The sequence below is a fragment of the Aricia agestis genome, chromosome 14 (genome assembly GCF_905147365.1).
Source record: "Aricia agestis chromosome 14, ilAriAges1.1, whole genome shotgun sequence".
NCBI classification, from domain to species: Eukaryota; Metazoa; Arthropoda; class Insecta; order Lepidoptera; family Lycaenidae; genus Aricia; species Aricia agestis.
Genome location: NC_056419.1, coordinates 1889409 through 1906537, shown reverse-complemented (window position 1 = coordinate 1906537; position 17129 = coordinate 1889409). Strand labels below are relative to the sequence as shown.

General features: G+C 36.0%; 1 protein-coding gene and 1 non-coding gene across 3 annotated transcripts in view; both read left to right on the top strand.

Annotated features, from left to right (window-relative positions):
* The window catches only part of LOC121734005 (serum response factor), a 212090-nt gene that overhangs the window by 108640 nt on the left and 86321 nt on the right, over positions 1–17129 (top strand). The window lies entirely within an intron of this gene.
* Trnac-gca lies at positions 15684–15755 on the top strand. The gene has a single exon. It is a non-coding gene; the product is annotated as a tRNA-Cys (tRNA).

Below are 17129 nucleotides of genomic sequence, written 5' to 3'. Positions count from 1 at the left end.
GGCAGTGGGCCGGGTGTGGCCGCCGCCCACAACCTCACAGAATAACACTACAGTAGGACAAAATTTATACGTGGGAGAGCCATGCTTCGGCACGAATGGGCCGGCTCGACCAGAGAAATACCACGTTCTCACAGAAAACCGGCGTGAAACAGCGCTTGCGCTGTGTTGCGTCGAGTGAGTGAGTTTACCGGAGGCCCAATCCCCTCCCCTATTCCCTTCCCTTCCCATCCCTACCCTCCCCTATTACCCTATTCCTTCTTAAAAGGCCGGCAACGCACCTGCAGCTCTTATGATGCTGCGAGTGTCCATGGGCGACGGAAGTTGCTTTCCATCAGGTGACCCGTTTGCTCGTTTGCCCCCTTATTTCATAAAAAAAAAAACATGCTAAATGTAATCGCATGTAGTCGAATTATGAATGAAATATCGATTGTTTCATTTTGTTTGCCAGCTTTGCATTACCTTGACAATATTCTCTTGTCACAAGATTTTAGTAGCTCCGTAATTGCAAAATAAAGTTCATATTATATTATATTATAAGTATCCTCATGCAAGACTTAACGAGAAATAAAAAAAGATATATTGAAAAACCTTTTCTCTATAGTCTATAGGCATTCTAACCTACTATTCATTTGGTCTGCGGTAAAGCTATAAAATCACTGTTTAGGCCCGATACAGTTACCGATAGTTTGTTACCTCTGACGCTGAATTAGCGCAGGTAAACTGACGAGATTCAATAATCCATACTAATATTACAAGTGCGAAAGTGTGTCTGTCTGTCTGTTACCTCTTCACGCCCAAACAGCTACACCGATTTTGCTGAAATTTGGTATAGAGATACTTTGGAGTCCCAGGAAAGGACTTAGGATACTTTTTATCCCGGAAAAATGTACGATTTCCGGGCGATAAACTAATCTTGGCGCAACGGAGCTGCGGGCGTCATATAGTAAGATATTAGACAAGAACTATCAGAAAAGTCGATTCCTAGGCAGATGGGGGACCTACGTAGTTTGGTCGCGTTACGTCAAACCCAGCTGACAGATCACAATAATTGACATGATCCGACCAAATGACGTTGGTCTGTCAACTGCCTAGGAATTAATTTCCTCGATGGTACGCATCCTGTCTGCAAAGGTACAGGTGAATCTGCAACTTTAAACTCATTTTATGGTCAATTTATTTCCCAACCCCCAAACTATTAACGTCCTTTAGCACTATTTCTCTGTTTTTATCAGGTTAATATTCCCACCGCAGAATTATTGGCAATCAAGTTTTATTATAATGGTCTCAATTATCGACACTTTCTTTGCGCGATAAAAATATTTGAGATCGAACCATTGGGAGGCGATATATCGCCGGTCATCACACCTCCGTAACGACCTATTGATAAAGATGTTGGAGAAAAACTACCATACAATAGGCCGGTCGGTTAAGTCTGGGGTGCACAGGAGTTAGGAGTCAAAACTGAGCAACAAAGAGCCCGATTTCTCTCAAATTGGGCAATGAAAACGCTTTGGGCATAGAAAAGATCGACAGGCAAATCTGTAAAATAGATCCGTAGAACATTGGAAAATTGCCGTCTACTGAAAGAATGAAAATATCTGCTATGTCCGGACTCCGGAGAACCTTCCTGCTCTCTTCTGCTGCTCTCATCTTTCTTCACCGAGGGTGAACGAAGATGAGAGCGTCCATGAAGAAATACGTCAGTTGGAAGTCACAACAGTTCCTTGATTTTAATAAAGATCAGAAAACTGTGAAGAACTTTTACCCTTACAGTCTACAAAAACCTCGGCAAAGTCCCAGGCACGTGTGACTTGTCCCCGGGTAAAAACGCCGACGTGGACTTGCCGATATTCGCCGATACAGGCAAAACTTGCCGACAGTTGGAATATAAACAGTAGCCCATCTTCATAATTACTGCCGCAATCAGCGCACGCACATATAAGCGCGGTTTCATATAACTGAAGGGTTTTAAGGCCGGTATAAATAGTCAGTACTCAAGATGCATCTCGGTCTCGAGACACGGTTCAGGCTCTGTGATTGGTTGGCTGTCAAAATTTAGACCAATCACAGAGCCGAACCGCGTCTTGAGACCGGGTCGCATCTTAAGTACTGACTATTTATACTAGATTAAGTGCGGGCTAGCGTTCGCTCAAGACACGACAGTCTTAAGAGTTAAGACAGACGATAATTGCTATACAAAACACGTGAAAAAGTGGTCTTAAATAATAGTCTTAAGACTGATTTGTCTAAAGTGCGCGCTCGTCTTATGGAGATTAAAACGTTAAAATTGTCTCAGTGCTAAGCGAGATTAATTCCAAAGACAGTTTAGTTATAATCTACTGTATATTATTACATTGTGTACAAAGTGACGCCATACACACAGACAAAAGGCATTTCAGACACACGCAGACAAAAAACGCACAAATTCCGATACATTCCATCAATACAATGTTTTTAGTGACAATTGCCTTTTGTGATCAAGCGTGAAGAAATGCCTTTATTTTTCTCCAGACATCGAAAACTGAAAATTCCTTTGAGTTCAGTAAACTTATCAGAAGCTTAATATATCAGGGTATCTATTATTATTATTCGAAGTACAACTGAAACGCTATGTTACTAAACTCCACTCGGGCTAACTTGTCGCTAGCGGTCATTGACTCTCTGTCAAAAGCTTGTCATTTTCCATATAAAACCACGATTGACAATATCTGACACTTCATTGTCAATCGCGATTTATATGGAAAATGACAAGTTTTTGACAGGGTGTCAATGACCGCTAGCGACAAGTTAGCCCGAGTGGAGTATAGGCCAAAATTATAAGCATTTTTCGACATGTCGAGAACACCACTTTACTAACCGACTTCCAAAAGGGGGTAGGATCTATATGCTGTGGTTGAGGATATATAATTATTTAGTTTGATAGGAAACGAACTAAATAGATCAATGGCCGGATCAATAGAATCGGTGAACAGAGTTCAATTGCCTCAAAATATCGCGTTTTCTAGGCCACCTGCGAGGGAAATTTTTTAAACACTAATTTTAATCTTAATTTTATACACACCGTTACGCTGACGAAATTTAATTAAAAGAGAGAGTGCTCATCTGCCGCAGGGTCGTAAGTTATGAATTTAACTTTAATTAAATGTTTGTGCAACTTTCTTTATCGTCCTCATCGCCCGTAACTCGCCACTCCAAGCCACATCCAGGTTTATTCTACCTGTAATAGGTCTCTTATAGCCAACTCATAAGGATCAATATCGTAGAAATTCAGAGGAAAATTAATACTGGACTGATTATAGAGTATTTACACTGAGTGTGGTTAGGGACCTGTTACATGGGACGAGTCTTCAGAAAAGTGTTTACTGTATTTAGGTTATATGTAGGGTAATAGGGTTATATGAAGAAAAATGTTCAGTTTCGGCAATGTTTTGATAATATATTAAAGTCTACTCAAAGGTTGTCCTGTGCTTAATTTATTTATTATTTATTTATTCGTAGAAAAACAGATTTTCTATTTGGTAAAAGATGGCTCTGTTTGAGTTTCTTACACCGGTTCTTCTCGCCAGGCTATTTCTGAATCGGTGGTAGTCATCATCAATTTTAAGAGAGCACAGTTAAGGCGCTCCGCCTACGAAGATGCCTTAATTTACCGATTTTCAGAGCTTTATAACACATAATTTGAAAGCTAGAAAATTGTAATAAAAATACAGCAATAATCTTCAGTATATGAACATTCCTTTCTTTGTTATTAATGTCCTATTTTTGTTTATTATACTCATGATATAAGCTTCCAAAGTAATACCAATTTATTTAAATTCAAGCATACATTCAGCATCTCCATAGTATTTACAAATTACGTTTATTTGAAACACACGCCAATAGATCGACAATATTGTAAACTACATATTCCACTTTTGAATTTTTTTAGGTCAATTTTAAACTAAGATAAGTAAAAAAAACTAGGATTTTGGTTCGATCTCGGCAACGCGGCAAATGTACCATACATTTGCCGCGTCACAAGGTCGTTTGCTCAGGGGATGGCCTTAAGATTGAGCTCGAAACCCTTCGTATGGTGGCCAAGCTAGCCCATAACTCCCATAATATTGTGAGTCACCAAGCCCATGTACAGGGTCCGCTACACCTCGCCCGCTCCCACGGCCCGCGCGCACAAAAACGCGCTTGCGATGCGGCGTGCGACAGTACGTACCATCGTAACTTTTTACAAGCGTATTGAAATAACTGTAGTATTGGAGTATTTAATGATTGTGATAGTAAATACTTTTATAACGTACTGTGCTGGTGTAATTTTCCTGTCGTTTGGTGAGAAAAATCGAAATTTCTTTGAATGGTTGAAGTTATTACAACTTTATTCAAAAGTTTAGCAAACATGCATCGGTTTATGTTACAGATCTTTTAGTTAAATAACCGTAATTAATGAATACAAAGAAAACAGTAATGGAATATTATGCGATTTGACATAATAAATTATTATCCCACAAGCAAAAATCATCACCTTTAACCGGTGTAATTTAATGTGCTAGTTCCAATTTTGGCCACGCATCAAAACGCGCTTGCTTTTTGTCAGGATTATTTGAGTTTAGACGTTTTTTATAGTGTTTCTGAGGTTTCTAATTGTATTTTAAAAAGTACGACCTCTTAAATTTATGTTTACTGTCTATACCAGTAATAAACTGACATGAAAAAAGTTACTTCTGTATCTAATGAACCAAAATAATTTCTATCCAAAGAACCCTACATCGTCTGTATTTAATCAGGCATTTTTCATCCAATACATTTCAACGCAGTTCACAATTATTTCACCTCTACACTTCTATTAAAATGACCCTTACGTCTTTGGAATAGAGTCCTTGTAAAATCAGTATGCTCTAATCACCGTGTGTGAACGGTTTCCGTAGTTTTTGCAGGGGCATAGCTAATACCTGGGAAAGGGGGCGCGTCCGGCAGACCGGTGGGCGCCTTCGCGGAACCAACGGGAGTTCTAGTACGAGTTATACTTACTAGTTACTACTAGACGGTGCGGAAATGTAGAGGTCGTGAGATTTTTAACATTTTACAATATCTCTCTTTCTGGAGCAGTCGGGTAAAAAATTGAAAACGAGAGTCATGAAAATTTGTTTTGTGAAGTCGCAGAAACTCAAGACAGTTTTCTTGAATACTATTAAGATTTGATCCCTTTTTAATTTAATTTATTTTATTTAATTAACCTAAATTGTCCCAACTCCTAATGCTGGACAAAATGGGTCTTAGACACTGGATCTTCCATTTATAATAATTGAAATTCAGCTTATGATTCTTAGACAATTATTTTTGTGATAATAATTTGAAATGTTGATAAATGGTAACAAACATATTTTTAGACTTAAATATTTTGTTTTCTTTTTGCTTCATTTGTAAAAAGCTACGGCCTTAAAATTACACGTTCAATATAATACTACCCTTTTCACAGTCGAGTGAAATGAACTGACATAACTAGGCAGTATTCCGTAGCGGTGTTCCCGGTAATCCTTGACTTGCGGGTAAAAACTTTTAATTAGCGTCAATAACCCCACATGTCCTCATACTTCTGTTGACGTCACTGATAAATGATAATGCTGAGTACAGTACATACCGTCATACGGCATGAGTTATAGAAAAACGTTATTGTTAACTGTGTAGCAGCATCACGGTTCAAACTCACTAGGACTTCACTGCAACAGTTGACTTCTGACTTACTGAAACTCTCTGACACTTGCGAGTGAGTTGCGATCAAGACCTCTAGATTCGACCGCCTGTTTTCGGGTGTAATGTGAGTCAACTAGCGCCACTGGCCACAATCCTGCATCGCACTAGCGAAGTTTTTTAAGTGCGGCTGTATACTATGTACGAGTGCTGAAATCAATATTATAATCTTATGTATTGGTCTCCGGCGTGATCGAGCCGACCATCTTTCTTAGTTAAATGGTCTTCCTTTGTGGCCGCCGCTCATATTCCCACATAGTAAGTATAACATATGCCTCCTTTGGTTTGGAAGTCAAACTTTGATCCTATATTTTACATCCTAAGAAGAAACAAGTTTGAAAAATCCTTTCTTACGAATGCTTACATAAATAGCTCTTTGAATCATCTATGTCATCACCCTTTGCAAAAATCTTGCCCAATTTCTCTGTTACAATTACTCAAGCGACTTAACATCTAAGCTCGCCGCTATCTACTTTATATATTTCCTCGGAGTTTCAGCCTTATGTTGTGGAAATAAAGGTGCTGTAGAAGGTAAAATAAATCTGAATGTTATGTAAATTCCGTCGCGTGCGCTCTGCTCTCTGGCCTGCAACCTCTTGTGTAAATAATCTTTGGCAAAATCTCCGACTTTTGACCGCCACTTCTGATAGTATGAACTTGCGTAAATTTAATTTTAAAAGTATTTAATAAAAGAAGAAATGTGTTTATTTTCCAGTTATTTTCACATGTTTTATTACGAGTGCAATTTTCTTCGTCTATTCTTATTTCTATTTCTTTTAGTAACATACCTTATTATATCATAGGCATCGGATTCAACAATATACTACATATTTCTAGAATTCTGTCCTAGAACTCTTGTAGAATTCTGATGCCCCCAAGGCAACATCAATAGCGTAGAATTTCGATCCTTGCCTGGAATTTTGCATATTCCGGATCAAAACTACCCTTCATCCTTTCCAACTTGGTTTAACGGCTTCTTAAGCGTGAAGAGTATAAACTCTAACTCTAAGACAGACTCACATTTTTAATATTACTAGTAAAGATAAGCTTTCATTACGAATTTTCTTTAACCACCGTAACTCCAAATTAAAATTATGAATTCCACGATACGTTTAATGCTACCTTTAAGTTGTTTTAATGAGGACGGTAAGGTTTTTAAATTGTATATGAGCAATGAGAAACAATGGTGATGGTCCACAATAAAATAATCAGGCCGGTCGTGCGGTGAATCTTTTCCTTTCTTTTGCGATCTTTTCTTTTCTTTTGGTATCTTTTTTGTTATCTGCAGATCTGTGCAATGATCATACAAATGTAAATGCGTTGTTGGGGTTTACTGAATTTTACCAAGGTATGTTGTTAGCTACGAATAATCTTATAGAAGAGTTACTGACTCAAAGAAATGGTTCGACGAAATACGTAGGTGCATTTCGTAAAATTTTCGTAGTTTCCTTTGTCAAAGTCTAGTCGGTCATACAATTATCGTTTCCCTAGCTGCTTAATAATTATAATATAGTATTTTAGTAAAGTTTTGAGTGGTCAAAAGTACGAGGTAAGAGAGTTCTCTACTTTATTAATTTTGATGGTTGTTTGCATACATTTTCTTAAGTACCTATCAGAGTAAGCCCCAATATCACCAACGTCTGTTAGTGTTAACAGCTTGTTAAAATGTCATGTCTTCTCTTTCATTCGTAAGAAAAATGAAAGAGGTAACGTGATACTAATTCGAGCGTTAACTTTAACAGTCGTTGGTGAAATTGGGGCTAAGTCGAATTAGCTTAACGGTCGCAATCGGAGGCATTTAATGATGATTTAACTTCAATTTAATGAAGAGTTTGACAGATAAATAATAATATATGGGCTTATGTGAAATCTTCACTTAAGACAATTAAGCAATTAATGTTCGTCTCTGAGTGCGGCGTATAGACTTATTGTTAGGAAATGGAAGGTAAAATGGACCATTCCCAAAATTTTGTTCCAAATATCGGGCCTTGGTTAAGGCGCCTTATATAAATAACTGCTTAATGTGACGTCTTTGCAAATCTCATCTTGGCTAAGGATCCAACCATTATAATACATCCCTGTTCTTTAGACTTAACTTATATGTTCCTAAACGCATAAAGTAAATAAATATTAAATGGATCTGTCTGTAATTACTAATTGATGCAGTCGCGTCGTGCGGAGCGCCCGGGGCGAAGCCCTGATATAATTAGTACCCCGGCGCTTCGCCCCACCAGCTGTAATTATAATCATTGACTATTGATAGGATCGAGGCTGCTGTTTTCTATTCAGACTGTTATAAATTAAGATTTTATTGTTCATCTCTTTATGGCGGTCGGTAACCTTTTGAGTCCCAATCATAAAGTTAATATATCTAGCGGAATAGAGCAACAATCTCGAGCTGTCAAACGAAAAAAATTTGGTTTTCATCTGTGTGAAAAATATGTGTACGTGTACTTACACAAGCATGATTGAACATGAATTCTATGAGATTAAATTGTCAACGTGCGGCACGTGCCGACTGGACGTCAAAAAAAAGAGCTACTGTCATGTCTCTTTTTACCACGCAGTGTTGCTGATAGTGACATCTCTCTTGCTCAGGCCTTTGTTTCTCTATTCCGCTAGGTATATTAACTTTATGGTCCCAATACGATTCTTTTAAAAAGCTATTTTCCTTATAAACAATACTTTCTTAGTGGTTATTTATTAAACTAAACAATAGTGAGGCAAGAGACAGCGTTGTCAGCCTGTAGTCTTGTCCTCCGTAACCGCGCGTTTTGGGTTATATTTCTTTGGTGCTATTTTATTTATTATCTAAACTTAACATAGTGGCTAGACCAGGGGTTCCCAATCTTTTTCAGCCTGCGGCGCAGTTACACGTCACAATATTTTGTCACGACGCCCTACTGTACCTAGCTAAGAGTGCTAAGACAGAAGGATAGATAAATAAACATATTTAATGATTCGGCATCTACCGGCTTCACACAAGGGCGTCGCCAGGGGGGGGCAGGGAGGGGCAGCTGCCCCCCCCTAGAGACTCTAAAAAACGTTGCCAAATATAATGCAAAAGCAACGACCACTATAATATTAAAATCTGGTAATAGATGTAAGGCTCGTAGTACAAGTGAAAAGTTTCATGTGCTATCGACTTTACCTACAATTCATACCTACTTTTCTCATTTATAGAGAGTGAGTAAAGTATGAATTGTAGACTGTAGTAGGTAAAGTCAACTTGCTCCCCCCTGCGCCATCGGCTGGCGACGCCCTTGGCTTCACATTGTAATTAATATTATATTTTTATTCTATAATATTTATGGTTTTGGATAATGATGGAGGAACGACTCACGGCGCCCCTCTTGCCTTTCCACGGCGAATCAGGGCACAGTTTGGGAACCCCTGGGCTAGACAATAATTTGCGGTAGGTTCCGCCGTACCCGCAGCTCTGCTCTAAGCGGGGAGTGGAGCGCCATGGGGTTTTAGTGGGTAGACTTATACGGCAGGGGAGCCCCACATACCCCGGCCGATGCCCCCACTCCCCGATCCGCCGCGGATGCGTAAAGCTTTATAATGTTAAAAAAAGACAATTATTGTAATCTATATTATATATTATAATAAAATATATAATCTATATATATTATTATAATCTATAAATAAAAATATCGCTAAACAACTGAACCAATTTGACTTGTTTTAGTCTTGAAATGTTCGTGGAAGTCCAGAGAAGGTTTATAATATCAGGATGGAAATGATACGATGTCCACCGGGTGATCTACTTATCTAATGAAAATGTATGCATTATAGATTATTATAGCTACTCCCTTTTTCTCTTGACAATTACCATGTGAAATGTAATAAGCTTAGACAGCGCGGGTAATTAATTACTTCATTCTTGTTCGTATCTGTTTTGTGCCTGGCAATTTTGTATATTCGTCTTTCCTACAGATACAGCACAATCTGAATATACAGTAGTGTAACTCTACCGTTTACTAGATATCAAAGTGCATCAAAAAAATTAGTTTGCTGCGCGCTCTACTTTATTTTATAGGTTTAAAATTGAGTGAATTATATAATGTTTTGGGTAAAGCGAGTAATAATAATAAGGTCATTTTCAATTCACCTATTCGACATATTTTCAGCAGAATGTAATTCTATAGAAAACTATCAAATTACAACAACCAACAGAACGAAATTAACTATTGTAATAATATTTCATTGACTATCTATAATTGGAGGTTAGACAGCAATAAATTTAAATGTACGTCTTTCACTATTTTATTAAAATGAAAAAGAAAGAATGCAAAATTTTGATAAGTCTACGAGAACGCGCAAAAGCCTTATACGTTTAATTTTTCTTCCACACACAACATGAAAAACTAATTATGAGTCCAATTTAGGCCTGCTTCTCTTTAAATATGCCTCAGGCATAATATTGTCTGATTTTGGCGGTCTAGTAAAAGTTCATTTACTGTATACTATTTACACTGTGCCTATAGTGACAACTGACCGGAAATTAGTAACTGAAATTTGACTCATCCAGGATAATGATAACTCCTGAGTGATATTGGTGCTAAATATAATTTATCTCGGTTTCAAAATTAAGTACCATCGAGGAAATTGATTCCTAAGCAGTTGACAGACCAACGTCATTGGGCATGACATGACAACTCAATGTTAATTGTGATCTGTCGGCTGGGTTTCACTTAACGCGACCAAACAGTAGGTCCCCCATCTGCCTAGGAATCAACTTCTCTTAAGGCGCATTTTCATTAGTCGTTAACTCGTACGGTATACAGCATATGGGGAGTCTATAACAACTAATGGCGCATTATCATTGGTCGTGGCAAGGGTTTCAGAAATCTCCCGCACCCCGCATGCGGGCCCTATCGACCAGTGAAAATGCGCCATTATAGTAAGTACATAATATTATTACGAGGGTTAGCACAATCAGATTGAGGCATACCTTCGATAGTAGAAAAGAAAGTAAAAAAGTTACTCTTTCAGTGCTGTTACTTTTACAGCGAATTCTATCCCCGCTGTATACCCATACACACCCTAAAGCAGGGTTTCTCAAAATTTTATCACTTAGTTTTTTTCGCTTTGTATACTTCTACTACATACCGCGACCTACATACTTACTACCTAGTACCTACCTACTACCTACCTACCTATCCCGCTACCTAATCTACCCGCGACCCGCAGCTAATTCGGTTAGCGCGGGTCACGGTGGGTTTAGCGAATCAGCGCGTGCTCGCTACAGGCGTCTAGTGATGTACCGTGTTGTAACGATATCGATAAGTCCAAGTCGTAGTCGATAAAAGATAAAGTCAACAATTATATTTTAGATTACAATAGAATATTTTAATCTAAAATGAAATTGTTGACTTTGTCTTAGTACAAGAAAAAGAGGATAAAAATTAACTAAATTTGAATAATATACTTTTTGAACATTCAGGGCTTTACAGAAATTAATTAATGTTATGTAGATGGCACACCTACCGCGTTGCGTTGTTCGTGTTATGTGTATTAAGAGTCCGTATACGAAATTTCGCCAATTTCGCTGATTTAACAGACGTGATTTAACAGTTAAAATACAGTATTTCTATAAGTTTTAATGCACAACATGTAAGATCATTTCAATTATAATCTAATGTTGGAGCTAGATTTTTGTTTTTTTTTTTTAAGTATTTAAATAATCCAACTCAAACTCGCGACAGTTTTGTGATTTTTGCTGCAAAAGGTTTAGAATATCACCTGTTTATGGATTGTATTGACGTCTTAACGGTATGAAAAAAATACAATGTACTGTTGAGAAAGTCGTCTATACAATGTTGGAATTACTTTTTACCACTTTAATATGAAATAGTTGAGTAAAAAAATATGTAACTCGGCAAAATTTTAGAGAAAATGGGCAAAGAATTGCTGTTAATTTCGGCAACTTGGAGCTGTAATTCATAATAAGAAAACGACAGAAATAATCTATAGATAAAATTCTATCCAATTCGAGAAAAAAGAAAGCAAATTGTGCCAAAAAACATGATTCAAAACAACCTAAATCTCAAGGCTGCCTTGCGGCGAGTAATATAATGTGGGATTTAGGTTGTTTTGAATCGTATTTTTCGTCACAATTTGTATTTTTTTTTCTTTTTTCTCGAATTGGATAGAATTTTAGCTAAGTATTATTAAGATATTTCTATATAAGATTATTTCTGTCGTTTTCTTCAAAATTTCGGCAAAATTTCGTATACGGACTCTTAAATCGCAATCTTTTTGTCGACCTTCATAATATTATGACCAAATTATTTGTAAGGGTCTTTCATCTGCCTATTTATCCTAAATCTTAAAACTGGAATGCTACAAATCACAGATGAAAGTCCAAATTTCAGTAAGATAATTGACACGATTATTTTGTATCTTATTTCTAACATTAATTTGTAATTTTAAGCTAGAAATGCCTGTCATGGATTATGGTGCGTTATTAATGATTTTGGCAATATTATTCGAATAATTCAGATCAGAATATAATTATTCGCATCACCTCCACGACGGTAGCAAAACGGTGAAGCCATACATATTTACTGATAATATGTAGAATTTGTTAAAGTTAGGGTCGGTAGAGTTAGGCCGTGTAGATTCAGAAGCTTGGCTCTACATGAGATCTGATTGATATCCTTTGTACAGGGCAAAACCTTATGTGGTCGTCATGGCAACATTTTACATGAAATGTTTTTGGTGGGATGTTATATAATCGACTTGTGTTCGTCCCTAGCGTGGCATAGTGATGCGCGTAAATCGGTGCGCGTGCGCGCCCCCGGCCGCCGCCATGCCGCCCCTCACTTTACACGGACACAACTCGCCCAGTTATTCACGGATTTATTTATAACCACTTTTATGAACTTTATTGGACTTTATAAGGCGGCCCTAAGCTAAAAAGTTAATACATATTAAGTAACTGGATGTCGCACGTGGCTCCACTCGCGTGAATGTAATATTTTGTGGAAATCGTACATTTTTCGCAAAAAAGACCGCATGCCCTTTCCTGTAGTATATTTTATATCTGTACAAAATTTTATCAAAATCGATTTGTGTGTTATCAAATTTGATAATGCTTTTGAATTCTATTCAATGCAAACAAAAAAAAAAGTGTTTTTCCTCTTTATACGTAGTTTAAGTAGATCATTTTAACGAAAAGATTAATCATGAATCATGATCGTATAAAATTGTATTATCTAGCTAGCTGCTTTCATGCAGACATTAGCATAATATTAAATTATTCCAAATTGTTAGAATTATGATTATATTAAAACATTTATGTCTGATTCCGGAGTTAATAACAGTAGTATCTATTCCTTAACGTTTGTGATTGGTTATGCGTTTGATGTTAGCCAATGGAACGCGCAATTGAATCAAACACAGAAACCGGAAAACAGTTTTCAAATAAAGTTGTCTTTACGATTAATAAAACCGCTAAATCGACGAATCAATAGTAAAACTCAATTAATGTTTTATGGTTAAAGAGATGAGTGCTCTCCTCCCACTTTTAATTTACCGCTGCGACTTTCGTGTCCAAACGAATCGAGCCCTGGGGTACTCCTCGATTACACTTTATTTATTAGCCGGAATTATGCTAAGTTACCTCCTACTTATGATAATAATGAAGCAATAATTTCGCAGACGAAGCCGCGGTACTAACAATGTATGGGCGCGCTTTGTCCGGCCGCACAAAACGAGCAAAACCGACGCATATCATTATGGCGAGCAATATCCGAAAACGATTGCCATCTTATCCGACCATCGAGACATGACCGACTACTGTTTACACGCCACGATCGTTTCAGATACGTATCGTATTGATTCTATAATAAAACCGTAAAAATACACATACTGCTACCATTATCTGGTTTATATTTAGTTATGATAGAAACATTATGGTGTAATAAGCAATTTTTTCTCTCTAATAATAACTTAGACAAGTCTAAAAATATCTTTAAAAATCCTTGTAAGCTTAATGCGCAGCGCAGACGACAGACTATCCGTGACACACTTTTTAGTCCGTGGAAATAGTACGTATGCAATTATATGCAGTAACGCACACGTCCGCGCTGCGCGTCGTGTGCGTTCTATTCCCACGGACTAAAAAGTGCGTCATGGATAGACTGTCATCTACGATGCGCCTAAGAATGTATCAAGCACATACAAAAGTACGACACGCTTAAATTAATTTGGCATAATTGCTTCCATAGTTTCCTCAGACTAGTTAATTTATGCGTGTATAGGCTTCCTATTGGCGCTGTTGAGTAAAAATACAGGGGTCTGAAAAAATGAAAATGTTTATTATGTATAGTATATGAGATAAGTATAATAATTGTAAATAAAATAGCTTTCAAAAGTCGCAACCCCGTGATACCTCGGAGAGTGAAGAGTTACGTCTCCCAAAGTTGTACGATAAATCGCATTTGCCTTATCGTGTCGTACCTATCTTCAATACCGTGTGGTATAAAAGTCCCCTTATTAATGCACTTCTGTGATACGTCCCGAGGGCCGTTGTCCACTTTCTTTTGACCCCACTTTTACTGAGCATTACAATATTCATATTCAAATTGTCTCTTGAAAATCTACGAAACATTAAGGTTCTAAAAGAAAATACTGAAATACGTAAGATTTCATTATATCTGAAGTCGTACGCCCAAACCTTAATCGTTGTACGGTTGTGTAATTTTGAGATTAACTCTATGTTTTCACGTTTATTACGATTACCCTATTGTAAAATTAAATATAGTGTTCGTTCGATTCATAATACTTATAAAAAAATAAAACGTCAAATTTTTTTTTTTCTTCAAGACTATAGCCGCAATATATTGTGACCATAGTCAATTTACCTTAAGAAAAGCGCGTAAAAATCTGGAATAGTCTAACGACGGTCAATTAAAGGGCCCAGAGTTATTTTCTTGTGGAATTTCGCGGCTCGTAGTCTTGTCAATAAAATCCATATAAATTGCCCGCTCGGCCGAATTTGAATATAATAGCTATGGCTCGCTTTGCGGAGACAATCTCTGTCCGATTATATTGTAAGCAAATTATCTTCGAGATCTGGCAGGATTTTAAGGGCCCGTCTGTACTTATTATCGACTTTTTTGGATGATTTATCGATATGCGAGAACGTCACTATGATATTATGCGAATTAAAAAAAAAAGAAAATAGAAATGTTACATATGCGAGAACATCACTATGATATTATGCGAATTAAAAAAAAAGAAAACATAAACGGTAACTGCATTTTTCTGGACTTTGAACTATTTTAAGTTTAATTTCGAATTATTATAATTTATCTAAATTTTATCGATAGTCCATAATCTATGCTGAATACATCACTATAATAAAATGAATAAACGAAACTCAACACATTCTAATGTCATCTTACACAGGTGTCATTAATTTATCGATATTATTTTTGTCGTGGCATATGGTGGACATCACTAATAAAAATGTCGAAACTCGAAAGCCATTAACTAGTGATGTCGCTAATTTACTGCTAATTTAATTAGTAAAGCGTTAATATGAAAGGTGTTAGATACTTCTGCCCTATGTGGTGCTTTACGATTATACATATATTATGCTAACGTACTCTGCAATATGGCTATCGATAATATTAATTAAGTATATTAGTAATGTAGTTTTTCGTGAATATATTTTGTTCTTATTATTTTCATTTGTATGTTTATTCTCTTTATATTAAATAAATCTTACAATCCTTTCATTTACAAAAACTTACAATCCTTTTATTTTCGAAAATAATTTAGAAAATTGTTTTTAAAACTTTTTAAAAAGAAAAAAATTATAAAACTACTCGATAATAACTGTTAATAATTTTAAAATATTGTACGTAAGCTTTGGATGACGTAACCACTCGATAAAACAACTGATGATAAGTTTCGTTGCGTCAGCCAACGGGGATATAGCTCAGTGGTAGAGCATTCGACTGCAGATCGAGAGGTCCCCGGTTCAAACCCGGGTGTCCCCTAGTTCTGTTTTTACTTTTTTTCATTTCCTTTCAAACTAGCAGACCTTCGTTTCATGGTCACGTTTTCACTGAAAAAAAAATACAAAAGAGTTATTTTTAATTTAAACAATTTTATTATATAACGCAATGTACGCATTTAAAATCACTTATAAATAATTTATAAACAAAATAAAAAGGTAGATTATGCAGGTATTCCTAGATATTAGAATACACTTACTAGCAGCTGACTAGCACCTGCGCATATTATTTTTTGGTCTAAGACCTAAGTCATATCTGCATGCTGCATGCTGCGTAATGTTTTATCTCTAGCCATTTACAGCCTACAATATTTATTTACTTAATATAATAGTATTTTAAAAAGATAAAACCGACTTCAAAATTGTACGTAATTGAGAATTAAAATTGCCTTATCTCAAAAACTACAGAACCGATTTTGATGAAACTTGGAGTATTCCCTAAGTTGAACGATACCTAGTACAACAAAAAAAGAATCACTTAAATCGGGCTTGTAGTTCCGGAGATATGCGATCACAAACATAAAAACATACATACTTACCTACATACACTTTTGAAATTTGGCACATTTGTTCAGACCACGTTCAGACACTGAAATAGACTGACATACACAAATGTATGTATGTAATATTGTTGTAGTATTGTTGTATGTAATATGTATATAATATTTCCAAAACTGGGAAGTTCTGGAAATATTACATACTATACATAAGTACGCTTCGAATTGATATCCTCCTTTTTTTGAATTCGGTTAAAAATAAACACTTAATACTAATATTAATTGTATATCTTTAACAGCTATGTAATTAGTGTAGTTTACTTTTTTCAAAATGAGGAATATCCCATAATATTCAGCTTTTAACTTTAATGAGCGTATTAAATTATTAAAAATATAATTATAAAAAAAAAGTAAAATGAAACAATTTAATTTTCTAAATTCATTATTTATTCCATTAAGAGTCTTATAATTTACCCAAATTATTATTTTATTAAATTTAAATTCTTTCCAACTTTTTACACAAATAATATAACAATCAAACATCAAACATTTAAATAAATCGATTACTTATTTACTTAAAAAGTATTATATAAACTTAAAACACAGCAACAAGTATCTTAATTAATAAAAAAAAATATCAGTATAGTACAATACTTATCTTATTTCTCTGGTTGCTCCTGTCTCTCGACACAAAACTAAACTTTTTCACTATTGACTCTCGTTTTTATACCATCCAAACGGATATTAACAGTTAACAGTCTTAATATTAAATAATTTCAGAATCAATAAAATATTTCCGGTATACTACCGGAAATATTTTATTCCGGAAGTATTTTTTAACAATACTATAAAAACTAGTA